The sequence below is a fragment of the Mustela putorius genome, unplaced genomic scaffold (assembly GCF_011764305.1).
Source record: "Mustela putorius furo isolate JIRA1106 unplaced genomic scaffold, ASM1176430v1.1 tig00003834_pilon_pilon_pilon, whole genome shotgun sequence".
Taxonomy (NCBI): domain Eukaryota; kingdom Metazoa; phylum Chordata; class Mammalia; order Carnivora; family Mustelidae; genus Mustela; species Mustela putorius.
This window is the reverse complement of record NW_025421987.1, coordinates 38,170,160-38,181,702: the sequence shown is the minus strand read 5'-3', so window position 1 is coordinate 38,181,702 and position 11,543 is coordinate 38,170,160.

Here is an 11,543-nt window from a genome sequence, read left to right as displayed (position 1 = left end):
AAAATTATAAATATATGTATGTATATTTACATGTGTATATATAGACACACATACACACACATAAATAAATAAATATATTTAACTTAAATAGAAAAAAAGCTAGGCAAAGCATATGAGTGGTTAGTTCATTAAGGGGGAAACTAAATTGTGTAGAAATAAGAAATGGATTTATGACACAATCACACAATGGCTTATGACTCTTCTAAATATAGAGGGACCATTAAAAGAACACCCAGGCTTAATACTAGTAATTAAATTTTGACAAATTTGATATTTTGCCAGCATTTGTCCTTACAAAAGCTACAGGTTATATACAAGTATATGTTTGGAACAAAAAATTTTTTAATGGAAACCTGTAGTTTTTGTAAGGAGGATAGAATGTATTTCATTTAACAATTTTTTACCTTAATTTATAAATTTAAAAAAATATTTGGCCATACCATCCATGGGCCTGCACCTGCACTCTCACCTGGCTCCACAAATATTAGGGGCAGGCCTGATAAAGGAAGCAGAATTATAAAGCAACATCATAGCAGGCCTTTATACCTACCGCAGAAGTTTGAGTAAGTTACTGCAGTGGTTAAATGATGTAGCAATTTCCTATTGCTCCTGTAACAAAGTAACTTAGTGACTTATAACAAGACAAATTTTTTGTCTTACAGTTCTGGAAGTCAGAAGTCTGAAATGGCTTTAACTGGGCTAAAATCAAGGTGTTGGCAAGGCTGTGATCCTTCTGGAAGCTCTTGAGGAGAATCTGTTTCCTTGCCTTTATCAGGTTCTAGAGGCAACTTGTCATCCTTGCCTTGGGACTCCATCCTTCATAATTAAATCAGCCTATAAAGTTTTCTCTCTCTCTCTGACTCTGACTCTTTGCCCTCCCTCCTTCCCTTAAGAGGACCTTTATGCTTATATAAGACAAAATAATCTCCCCATTCCAGGCTCCTTAATTTAATCACACGTGCAAAATCTCTTTGCTATGTACGGTAACATATTTACATATTCTAGGGCAGAGGACATGGACATTCCTCTCTCTACCACAACTGGAGCATGGAATTGGAAGGCAGGTGGAAATTGGAGATCTTGGATGAATATTGTTACTTTTTACCTTATATTATTTTGTACCACTGTTTAAATTGGTTTTGCCAAAAAATATTACTTTTATAAGAATAATTATCAAAAATATTTTGATCTCTCAGTCACTTTTGTTGTTTCTTTTAATAGAAAGTAAATTTTATATTATGCTTCTCTTCGCCTTGTAGAAACATTATTTCTATGGACTCTTAAAATCATTGGGTTGAACCAATCCCATTTAAAAAAAAAGATTTTATTTATTTTAGAGAGGGAGAGAGAGAGAGAGCTTATGCACGCAAGTGGGGGAAGGCAGAGGGGGAGGAAGGGGGAGAGGGAGAGAAAATCTGAAGCAGACTCTGAGCTGCAGCACAGAGCCTGAGGGAAATAATAATCCCATTTAATAGAGATCCAAACTGATATATACAGAGCATAATTGAATTACCTAATCTTTGCACTTGAAGGGAATATCTTTTGGAAGAAGGAAAAAAGTAGGATAAACAACTGTAAGTAAGGCATTAAAAAAAAAAAAAAGATGTTTAGGAAGTATTTCAGCATGTCACTTCCCCCAAACTAGTTCCAGTCTGTGTATGGAGTCTTATTCATTAATATTGCTATTCCAGGGGACAAGGAGTTAGTTACTTTCAAATGGGCCTAAGACAAATATTAAGTTAAATACTCAATGACATCTAATGCCATCTTGGACAATTCTGCTCTGAGGACTGCTCTAGGACCTGAAGCCTTCTTAGGTACAGTCTCCCACCCCCACATTCTTTCTTTTGTTCAGCCATACCCTTAGTACGCCCTCTAGGCACAACGTCTTTGATCTGCTGTGGAGATATGACCATGACTCACACCAATTCTTAAAAGTTCTCTTGGGTGATCCCCCAGCAGTTTCTCAGCTTCTAGAACTATCAAAGCAGGTCTCTAGAAAGGTGGGGCTGCTGAGCTGTACTTGTCCTGTGGTACCAGAGACACACGTCTCTCTGTAAGTCCCCTTAATAAACCACTTTTTATCAGGCTGGACTTGTCAGCCTTTATCTTCAGATGTGTGGCTCCTTCAGCCTTTGGAGGCCATTTTGCAAACACCTCCCTTTCATGGAACACCTGGAAAACTTAACTCTTCGCAGTAATAATTGTTTATTTCCCTCTTTTCCTAGTAATTTCATACTGGCAAACCCGATTTAAGTGGTCATAAAATGCATGATCTTAAAGCAGACATTATTTAACACATGTACAATGGACAAAGATATAAGCAGCCTACTTTTTACATCACTGCCTACATCCTTTCTTCCCAAATATCTCCCAAAAGTCAGGGTGCTGTCCCTGTTGTTAGAGGTGCCTCAAGGTAGATATTGTGATAGTGATTGACTTTTGAAGATGGAGGGATGACTGCTGGTGTTTCCATGGGTGGTGGTTCTGAAGTTCTCGTTTTGAAGAATTAGGATTTATAGATTAACTTGTGGTGCAAGCTCATCCCTGTCTCATTCTCTCCAGGGTTCTTATAACCAGTAGTGGCTCAGTCTTAATTGGTTTACTCACTCTTAGGACGATTTGGTTAGAAGCTTCTCAGAGTTCTAATTGCTTTATCATGCTCAGCCAAGTAAAATATAGAAACACTAAATTAAAAAAGAAAAGATCTTATCTACCTTTTTCTCAGCACAGAGCATTTAACATCTAAACATTTTCAAGTCTCATAACCTTTTTTTCCCCCCAAAGGTGAGATAATCTTAACAGTGTTCTTTAGAAAATTCCCCTAGATACACTTTCAAATCATATTAAACCACTCCAAAACCATCGGTAGCATATTAAATAGGAATTTAAGAAGAAGAAACAGAACATTTAAGAAAGAAAGGTCACTAGCAGGAGAGCAGTCGATGGAAAAATAATTTAGATAGATGTTAATGCAGGTATTAGTACTCAAGGAAAAGTACTCAAGGAAAAATATCTAAATGTAGGACTTAAAAATTTTTTGGATTTGTTAAAAGGAATATCTGAGTTTTTATATTTCATTAACATAATGTGACAAGTGTCTAAAATAAGGGACGTTTTGAAGACTGAAGGAAGTTTTATGAAATGAAGCAGCTGTTAAACACAGAGTTCTTCAGCTTCTGTTGTCTCTATGTTTTTGCTGCTGCCCAAAAGTTAAGTGATATATTGTTTTATTTTTAAAAACCATGAATTCACAATTTTATCCTCTTTTTTCCCCCTAATCCAATACAGTGGACACTGGTAAAATGGTCAAAATCTGGAAGTATTTAAAGGAGGAATCAGAAAGACTTGCTGAGGGATTGTGAGAGATTAGGAATAGTGAAGAATCAAAGGATGAGACTTCCATATCCAGTAATGGCAGACAGAAATTTATACTAACCTTCCCAATAAAGGAAAGTAGAAAAGTTAGCAATAGCAATAAGTATTATAATAATTCTTCTGGAATTCATCATGGAACTTGCAAGGTAACAAAGAATTACCTGGTCAAGATTGAGAAAAAAATATAGGGATTCATGAAGCTGGTATTTGGAACTACTTTTACTTTGGGATATTCATTAACCTGAATGAGCTGACTGAAAGCTTAAGGGATTTTTTTTTTAAATTTATTTTTAAAATTTCTTTTCAGTGTTCCAGAATTCATTGTTCATGCACCACACCCAGTGCTCCATGCAGTACATGCCCTCCATAATACCTACCACCAGGCTCACCCAACCTCCCACCCTCCACCCCTCCAAAACCCTCAGATTGTTTTTAAGGGGTGTTTTGATAGCCTTTTCTGGGGCAGGGAGAGGAGGGAAGAAGGGGGGAGAAAATAAAACCATTCCCCACATAGATTTCAATCTAGCTTTGAGGTTAGATTTTATGAAAATCTGTCCTTAAAATTGGATTAAGATGACCCCAGATTGTTAAATCCACAGAGTCCTGACAGAATTCAGTGAACATTGTCTTTGGAGGAAGATAAGATCATTATACGTCCTCAAATTATTTCTACAATTTAAAAAGCAAAATGTAATACCTGAAACAGGAGGAAACTAACTTCACAGAAAGAACAGAAAGAAACAATAGAAACAACAGACACTCTACATACTGGAATTATCAGAGAGAGACTCTAAAATCGTCATTTAATGTTCAAAGAGACAAAAAAAGGCAAAATTAAAAGTTTTGGTAGAGAAATAGAAATTACAAAAACAACAGCAATTTTTAAAAAAGATTTTATGTATTCATTTGACAGAGATCACAAGTAGGAGGAGAGGCAGGCAGAGAGAGAGGGGAAAGCAGGCTCCCAGTCGAGCAGAGAGCCCGATGCGGGGCTCGATCCCAGGAAGCTGGGGTCTTGACCTGAGTCGAAGGGAGAGGCTTTAGCCCACTGAGTCACCCAGGTGCCCCAATAACAGCAATTTTGAAAAAAAGAATAAAATAAATATTCTAGAACAGAAAGAAAGAAAGAAAAAAAAAAACAAAAAACCCACAATACAGTAAACAAAAACTAAGTAGCAAAACTAAAGTGTGAATTGGGGAAGTTCATCTTCAGGGACCAAAGTCCTAACAGTTATTTCAAAACTAGGAAAAAAAATTCTAACATTTCTAAACTTCCAAATTTAACTCCTTGAAGTTAAACCACTTAGACTATTTTCTATTTATTCATTAAAAATGTAAGAACATCTTATAAAAGATAGACAGCATGGTTCAAACAAGTACTTTGGAAACAAAAATTTTAAGTTGCTGATATAGTAAAACCATAGTAGTTCAAAAGAACATTTCTCATTCTCCTGAAAAAGGTCCATTGTAAATTAAATGAAATTGCAGACAGATACCAGCTTTTTATGTTTCATATTCTTTTTCTAGAAAGTTACACAGAAATTGTTTATTGTTAATTTAATACCGTCTGAAACATTTAAAGTGATCCCATTTGGCTCATTCTGGAATATTTCCTTTTTTTTAAAAGATTTTATTTATTTATTTGACAGACAGAGATCACAAGTAGACAGAGAGGCAGGCAGAGAGAGAGGGGAAACGGGCTTCCTGCTGAACAGAGAGCCCGAAGTGGGCCTCCATTCTAGGACCTTGAGATCATGACCTGAGCCAAAGGCAGAGGCTTAACCCACTGAGCCACCCAGGCGCCACTGGAATATTTCTTTTTCCTGTCCCTTCTTGCCTAAATGTTAGGTTTCAGGCATGGCATATGACTTGGGTTTTCATTCTTTCTAATCCATTTCTGTATTTTTCTGGACTTCCCCTTCCCATTTGTCATTCATAGATGAAAATAACATAACTGCCTTTAAAGTTCACCTCCCATCCCCCACTGTGAGAATTGCTGTCTAGTCCCAAAGTGGCCAAAAATCATCTCAGAAGATTCACCAAGAGGTGCACGAGGGGAAACAAGAGGATCAGACTCTTGTTGAGGAGCTGATCGGGACATTACAGAAAGGGGTAATGGTGGGAGGGACCCCAGCTATCTCTCCCTTTTCTAATGCCATGAGAAAGGGGTTCTCTTCTGGCCAGCACCCTTCCCCATTGCCCATGTTCCCATCCCTCAGGTCTAGTTTCCCTTCAGGGAGGTGGAATATGGGACTGTAGGAAGAAGGTGTAGTATGTGTAGGCCTCAGGAAGTGGAGGGTCCCAGGATTGGGGTAGGGATTCCTTTTTCCTTTTTTGCCTGCACCTTAATGTAGAAATCCCCCAGGTTCTGTTTCTTGTTTTTTTTTTCTTTCTTTCTTTCTTTCTTTTTCTTTTTTTTTTTTTTTTTTGAGAGAGAGAGAGAAAAAACCGTGAGTGGGAGGTGAGAGATGAAGAAGAAGAAAAAGATGAGAGAGAATCTTTAGCGGCTCCATGCTGATTGCCTGATACAGGGCTCCATCTCATGACCCTGAGATCATGACCCAAGCCAAAGTCAAGAGTCCCACACTTAACCCACTCAGCCACCCAGGCACCCTGGTTACATTTTCAACAAGATTTTTATTCAGTAATTTGTTTCTTGGGGGTGAAAGACAGTTGGCTGACTGACATACCACTGTACTTGAGACCAGAATTAGATCAGATTATCTTCCAAGATTTATCCACATGGCAGGCATTGTGAGGTACCACCTGATTCCTTTGGTAAAGAATTTTTTTCTCCAGTGTTGGTAAGTGTTGTCAGTTAAAGTCAGGCCTTTCATGGATGACCTCATCCTATGTCAGGCTTCTTCTTAGGAGCTATATCTAATGACTGATAGATACAGGGGGATAAAATATGGCCATTTTAGCAAAACAGAGGACAACTCTAAAGGGCATTCAAGCTCCAGAGCTTCCCATGGGGTTAGCTGAACTTGTGGACCTACCTTATTGTTTTAATTCTGGCTCTGCCCACTCCAGTTCCTGTTCCTTCATTTTCACAAGTGAGGAGTTCAAGGTTATTCTTTAATAAACATCTTTCACACTAAACTCCATTTTAGAGTATGCTTTCTAGGATATTCAACCTATGACAATTTTATCTCAAATTTCCCTGGAAGGAGGCATGGAATCTATTTTCCATCCATCCAGCCATACAGCCAACCATCCATCCATCCACCAATCCATCCATCTCTTTATCCTACCATTTTTATTGAGCCATCTGTGTCTCAGAAGATAATTATTCTTTTCAGTAATATTTTTTTAGGTCATCATATCTATACTGCCCATCAAGTAGTCATATATTGTTTCGCTAGCTTCCAAAAGAGATAAATAAATGTGCAATGTGAGGTATGCAATCAAAATCACATCAAAACATTACCAAAATCTCAAAGTGCTTCTATTACTGAATTTATGAAATAAGTTTATGAAAACATTAATTTTAGTTTCACCAAATTATCTCCAGGGGGCAGCAGAGAGTAATTTTAAATTAGTAAATTCGCAAATAGATGATTAGGGACAGAGCAGGGTTTTTTCCTTTCTTTTTTTCCTTCCTCCTTCGTTGCTTCATTTCCTCCATCTCGCTTCCTTTCGATTCCCACTGCTCTCTCTCTCTTTCTCTCTCTCTCTCCAAAGCAGGTGACTGTGAAGTTGTAGGAGTGCCCAACTTGTTCAAAAGAGTGAGTGAATGAACAGATTTAAGAGAGGTGAGGAGTGTAGGAGATGTATTGGAGACAAGGCAGAGAGTTAAAACATCAATAGTAAGCTAATTAATCCCTTAGTTAAGGGATAGACATTGGGGTGAGATTTCCTGGGGTCAAATAATGTCTTCCTCACTCATTAGCTGTGGAACTGGACAATTTACTCAATCTCTCTGGCTTCAGTTTTCTCAACTGTAAAATGGGGATAGTAGTATGCATTTCATAGGGTTTTTAAGAGGATTAAATGAGGCCATATTTATAAAGTGTTTAGAATGAGACCTGCATGTTAAACTAAGGGTTTGACATACGCTATTGTATGAACATGAGTGGTGCCTAGAATTAATATTTAGAAAAATTCAAAATGTGGTTACTAATTTTTCTGCTTTGGCTTTCCTTGGTGATATTGCACATATTTTATTTTCAAACATTTTCAAATTTTTCTTTTTGCATAAGCTTTGAATTTTAACAAAAAATAATGATTAACTCACGTGGTAGATGTTATGTCTAACTTTTTAAGAAGAATTATAGGGATGACATAGCATTAGCTGTATATTCGAAGTGAAAAAATTCAGGTAAACATTGGCATAATAGTAGAATGTAGAAATACAAATAACAATTAGTGAGGCTCTTTCAAGTTATTTATTGGTACATTTAATGATTATGCATGGAAGAAGATCCAGGATTTCAGAAGAGCTTGAACCTTCAAAGCTTGAAACAATGAAGATTGCAGAGAGGTGAAGGAGAGAATGGGGAAATAGGGTATGGCCAAGACAGCAGCCATTTTATGTTATTGTACATTGAATTATCATGTCTCAATTATAGTAGTAATTCATTAGCCTCAAATCTCTAACCATCATGCCACAAGGGCAGGGCAGAAGTGAAATAAATACTTGAGGATTTATGTATGTTGTAGAGTTTGAGGTCTTTGAAATTCTCCACATTGCTAGGCACTGGTCTTTCACCTCTGTGAAATTGTTACATTAGTACTTGGGTAGTAGGAGGACAGAGTTGATCGAGAGATCTGGGACCAAGTGTTTAGTAGTGTGTGTGTGTGTGTATGTGTGTGCGCGCACGCATGCGCGTGCAGGGTAAATTAAGTCATGTGTCTAAGGCAGAGAGCTCACAGAAAGTAAAAATAATAAGACAAATAAGTATTGGCTCATTTTTGCAAGAATACACATCCGGAAAATTCAGCTAAGAAAGGAGAGGCAAGCAGGTACTTGTGTTCTAGGCAGTGAGCACTCAGATCCAGGAGGCAAAAGACAGGCAATGGAGAACAAAGAGTCAGGAGCAAAAGGCCAATAGAGTCTGTCCAGTAAGTATTCAAGATCATGCAAAGCTTCTACGTAATGGACAAGAAAGCAACATCTTACCTGGTTTCAGTTGTGGCTAAGTATGAATCTAACACTGGGGACATTTGGCTGGAAAAAGTTTACTTCAAAAGCATTTATAGGCAGATAAATCAGTTTTTGAGTAAATCAACAGTAATATAATATAATATAATGCCCCTAATCAATTTGGGGGCATTATATCTTAAAGCAGCTCTAATGTATTAAAGCTTCCTAAGCCCCTTTGTTTTGGCTACCACAACATTAACCAGCATAACATAGTTCTCTCTGTCTCTCATGTGTGCTGACTCTTTTTTTTTTTTAATTTTGATTCCAGTATAGTTAACATATGGCATTATATTAGTTTCAGGTATACAGTATAGCAACTCAACCATTCTATACATTACTCAGTGCTCGTCATGATAAGTGTACTCTAATTCCTGTCACATACCATCCCCACCCACCTCCCCTTGGGTAACCATCAGTTTGTTTTTTATAGTTAAGAGTCTGTTTCTTGGTTTGTCTCTTTCTACCCCCTCCTTTGCTCATTTGTTTGTATCTTGAATTTCATATATGCGTGAGAGCATATGGCATTTGTCTTTCTCTAACTGACTTATTTCACTTAGCATTATACTCTCTAGCTCTGTCCATGTTGTAGCAAATGGCAAGATTTCATTCTTTTTTTTGGCAGAATAATGTTCCATTGTATATATATGGACACTTGGGCTGCTTTGCAATGTCTTGGTTATTGTAAATAGTGCTGCAAGAAACACAAGGGTGGGGCGCCCGGGTGGCTTGGTGAATTGGGCCTCTGCCTTCAGCTTGGCTAGTGATCCTGGAGTTCTGAGATTGAGCCCCGCATCGGGCTCTCTGCTCGGTGGGGAGCCTGCTTCCCTCTCTCTCTCTCTGCCTGCCTCTCTGCCTACTCGTGACCTCTGTCTGTCAAATACATAAACAAAATCTTAAACACACACACACACACACACACACACACACACACACACAAGGGTGCATGTATCCTTTTGAATTAGTGTTTTCAGGGCACCTGGGTGGCTCAGTGGGTTAAGCCTCTGCCTTTGGCTCAGGTCATGATCTTAGGGTCCTGGGATTGAGCCCCGCATCAGGCTCTCTGCTCATCAGGGAGTCTGCTTCCCTCTCTCTCTCTCTGCCTGCCTCTCTGCCTACTTGTGATCTTTCTCTGTCAAATAAATAAATACAAATCTTTTAAAAAATAAAAATTAAAAAAAACCAAAAGAATTAGTGTTTTTATATTCTTTGGGTAAACACCCACTAGTGCGATTACTGGATCATAGTGTAGTTCTATTTTTAAGTTTTTGAGGAACCTCTGTATTGTTTTCCACAGTGGCTGCCCCAGTTTGCATTCCCACCAACAGTACATGAGGGTTCCTATTTCTCTATAGCATCACCAACACTTGTTTCTTATGCTGTTGATTTTAGCCATTCTGACAGGCATGGGGTGATGTGTCATAGTAGTTGTTTTTTAATTGCAGTTTTGATCAGCATTTCCCTGATGATGAGTGATGCTGAGCATCTTTCATGTGTCTGTCGGCTATGTGTGTGTCTTTTTTTTTTTTTGGAGAAGGATCTGTTCATGTCTTCTGCCCATTTTTAAATCAGATTATTCGGTGTGGTTATTTTTATTATTTATTTATTTATGTGGTGTGAGTTGTATCAATTCTTTATATATTTTGGACACTAACCCTTTATTGGTGATGTCATGTGTAAATATCTCCTCCCATTCAGTAGTTTGCCTTTTAGCTTCATTGACTGTTCCTTCCTCTATGTGAGGCTTTTTGTTTTGATAGTCCTCACGGGCATTGATTCTTAAGTGGCAGTACTGAAAAGGAGTGGAAGACTTGAGAGAACAAAAGGTTTGGTTTGAGAGAAGGAGTGGAAGACTTGAGAGAACAAAAGGTTTCTGGTTTGAGCCACACCCTTCTCTTGATCATGTCTTACTCTTCTGCTCTGCTTTTGGGTCTCTGTGCCAAGGACCACAGCTCAGGAGAATCTGGGGCCTTTAGATTTTTTCAAGGAGGTGCATTTACTCGATGAGCACGTTTTTCTCTTATTATATTGACGTTCATGGCATATTGTTGGCTTGCAAACTCCTGGTCCCTTTATTGTTTTTCTAAGCACTGGCACTCCGTAAGAGGTAAGGGTGAGAGTTGGGAGGTCAGGGGTTTACTTCCCTAACCTCTGGATGGAGGAGGTAAAGAAATGGGGAAGAAAGCCTCATCCTCCCAAATCTACGTAGAGAATTCTATGTGTTTCTACACCATTCTGTTGACTGCTAATTGTAGATGCGTCTGACTGGCATGAGAATATGAGTATCTCTGAAAGCTGTTGGCCTAACATTCAACCCAGAGAGACCACCAGTGGGGAAACCATCAGGCTAGCACACATGAAACTCTGGTTTTACACCCAGCTATGTCGCCAGTCACTTGGAGATCTTAGGCAGGCCATTTAGTCCTTCTTTGTTTAGTATGGGCTGTGGAATTGAAAAGGCAGTAAAATAGATGAACATCATAATTTTTTGATGATATGAAATGATGTGAGAAAAAATGCTCATGTCAGTATAATTCTAAGTGGAAAAAACAGGTTCAGACTTGAGTAAAAAACTTGCCTCATATCATTAGACGAGTAATTACCCAGCAGAGGCTCAGCCCTGGATCTATCCGTTATCAAAACCCAAGGTCTTGACCTCTTAGCCTTAGCCTCTTCATGGTGGAAACCAGAATGCTTTATTTTTTTTTAAAGATCTTATTTATTTATTTATTTATTTATTTATTTCAGTGAGAGAATGAGTGAGAGAGCGAGCATGAGCAGGGAGAGAAGCAGACTCCCAACCAAGCAGGAGTCCCATGTGGGAGTAGATCCGGGCACCCTGAGATCATGACCTGAGCCGAAGGCTCTAGGTGCTCTAGATGCATTATTTTATTATTATTTTTCTTTTCTTTTTTTTTTTTTTTAAGATTTTATTTATTTATTTGACAGACGGAGATCACAAGTAGGCAGAGAAGCAGGCAGAGAGAGAGAAGAGGAGACAGGCCCCCCACTGAGCAGAGAG